General features: G+C 37.2%; 1 protein-coding gene across 1 annotated transcript in view; it reads left to right on the plus strand.

Moving 5' to 3' along the window:
- Positions 1 to 530: 530 nt before the first annotated feature.
- LOC140342419 (NACHT, LRR and PYD domains-containing protein 3-like) overlaps positions 531 to 2,949 on the plus strand; it is a 22,797-nt gene continuing 20,378 nt past the window's right edge. The window contains exon 1 of the mRNA XM_072428598.1: positions 531 to 628. The gene's annotated coding sequence lies outside the window, so the exon portion shown is untranslated. The remainder of the gene's footprint in view (positions 629 to 2,949) is intronic.

Raw genomic sequence — 2,949 nt, forward strand, 5'->3', positions numbered from 1 at the left:
ATTCTCCCACTGTATTCAAACCTTTATATGTCCTATTATTTCATTATTCGTTCAGCCCTCAGCTTTAAAAAAAAAAATCAAGAAATAGCGTCACAAGTTTAAATGTTTGCGAAAAATTAACATTGGGGTTGCTGTATTAAAAAAAAGCGTATCTAGGAGTCTGAAAATAAAAATGCCAATTGGGGACCTCCAGAGTTACTTATATAGCATGGGGCCACTAAATGTATTACCTGCCAGCTCACAAAACTATACCTGTCATTGTATGCTGTATGATCTTCTTCCCTTCTTTGAACCCCAATTTCTCTGGAACAGGGAGGTGCAGAAAACTAAAAATATTGGTGGAGTCGGGGACACCTGTGGCTACCTTCCCCTAAAATGTCACATTTATTAGCAGTTTGATAAAAGCGTGACATGGATGATAGAAGCGTCACTACTAATGTCTGTGGTACCTGTACGGGCTTTAAGTGGATCTACACTGAGAGAAATATGTAAGCTGCCATTACTGAGCTGATGATGATGATGGTGTTGATGTCTTTAGGGGTGCAGACTGGTAAACGGAATCCTGCTGTAGAAGATCCCACAGCTTGGGGAAAGGTATCTAAGAAACTGAGAGCAACCAACAGTCCTGGTGAGCATTTATTTTATATACGGTACTTTTATAGTTTTTTATTTTATAATATTATTATATATATTATAATATATGTAAAATGCATATATAATAAAATTATTGTTGTTTAATAATTTATATAATCAATTTTAAACAAATATGACTTATTACACAAAGAAAACATAAAAAAAGATCTTAAAGCATACCTAAACTCTGAAATTTCACTTTACATTAAAAGAGTAGACAACCCTTTGTTTGTAAAGTAAAAATTCTGTTTGTGCACCACCACCACCCCCTTATTTATGCCTAGACAATCAAGAATGAATGGGAGCACAAATTTTTGTTTTCCAACCTATGTCACCCAATCTCGCGCCTGCATTGGGTGAGAAGAGGAACCACGATAAAGAGGCAAAGATGGCGCCGCCTGGCACGCCGGCTCGGGGACGAATACCAGGACGATGTGGGACATGATGGAAGACGATGATGATGGATCGACTGCACAAGTGTATTTTTTTTTTGTGTTTTAGTCATTTTTGAGTTTAGTTCCTCATTAAGTACGGTATATCTCAACCCTATGAACAGAAATGTAATCCATTACAGCTTACCATTTCTCAGATGTGGATGCTGCATTAGGATGCATTATGGAATGCTGCATGCTCTTCTACCTAAAAGCTTATTACATACATTCGCTGGCCTTTTTATTAGGTACACCTTGCTAGTACTGAGTTAACCCACTTTTGCGTTCCGTAATTCATTCTGGCAAACATTCCTCAGGTATTGTGGTCCTTTTTTACATGACATCACACATTTGCTGCACATTTGTCAGCTGAACATTCATAATGCAAATCCCCCATTGTACCACAACCCAAAGATTCTATATTGGATTGAATCTGGTAACTGTGGAGGTCATTTGAGTGCAATGAACTCAGAGATGATCGGAGCTTTGCGACATGCATTATTCTGCTGGAAGTAGCATTTAGAAGATGTTTCCACTGCGGTCATAAAGGGATGGACATGGTCAGCAACAAACTAGAGTAGGCTGTGATATTTAAAGCATTCTCAATTAGTACTAAAGGGCCCAAAGTGTGCCAGGAAAATATCCTTCTACACCAGGGGTCGCCAACCTTTCCAACCTAATGGAACAAATTCATAATTTTAGATCCCGCGGACCATAATGATTTTTTTTTTAAAGATAAATACATTTGTAAAATAATGATATTCCTAATGGTGCCTGTAAAGGACTGTGGAGGCTGTGATTCATTGATCAGCTCACAGGTGAGTGAAGTATCACTATTGTTATTAGTATTACTATTATCATTAGTTGCATTTTTTTTTGGTATTACTCAAGAAATACAAAATATTTGTGTTTTTTCTCGCTCGTTATGGGTTTATTTCATTCCAATCTAACACCAAACAAGAAATGATAGTTATCATAGTCAAACTTTTTAATGCCATTAAATATAACAGTTAAAGAAAATACACAGTTAAGGTCATACTTACCTAAAAGAGCATCTGAGAAATAAACAAATAAAATAAAACAATGGGATGAGAATCAGTATTGACAGAGCGGGGTGACTGTTGGTGAATAATAATGGTGAAAACGATACTGAAGTGTACGGCTCAGCAATATTTGCCTCATACAGCTTCACTGCCTCATACAAGATCACACCGATATCACGCTGCGCTTCCCTTGTTTTTCTGTCTCTAGTACAGTTTGTGAATTTAGTGCAATATAAAGGCCAAAATTGTCATTCAGAATATAAAAACTTTTTAGAATTTTACTTTTGTCTTATTATTATTATTCAAAACATAAAAATTGCAAATAATGTCCAAATTTTTCTGTGGACCACTAAAATGTTCTCATGGACCCCCAGTGACCACTGGTTGGCAACCACTGCTCTACACTATCACACCTCCCCCAATAGTGTGAACTATTCATACAAGACAAGATAGAGCCATGCTTTCATGTTGTTGACATCAAATTCTGACCCAACCATCCAAATGTTGCAGTAGAAATCAAGGATCATCAGACCAGGGAACAGTTCTCCAATCTTCTCTTGTCCAATTTTGGTGAGACTGTGCCAATTATTGCCTCAACTGCCAATTCTTGGCTAATTATAGTGGCATCCGGAGTTGCCCCCTGCTACTGTATGCGTATATATACTGAATGCGTTGTGTTCTCAGAGATTCCCTTCAGCAGACTCTGGTTTTAATAAGTGGTTTTTTAAGTTTCTGTTGGCCTTTCTAATAACTAAAACCAATCTGGCTATTCTCCTCTAACCACTGGCATCAGCAAGGCATTTTCATAAAGAGAACTGACACTCACTGGATACTTAATCTTA

The sequence above is a fragment of the Pyxicephalus adspersus genome, chromosome 12, assembly GCF_032062135.1.
Source record: "Pyxicephalus adspersus chromosome 12, UCB_Pads_2.0, whole genome shotgun sequence".
In the NCBI taxonomy this organism is placed as follows: domain Eukaryota; kingdom Metazoa; phylum Chordata; class Amphibia; order Anura; family Pyxicephalidae; genus Pyxicephalus; species Pyxicephalus adspersus.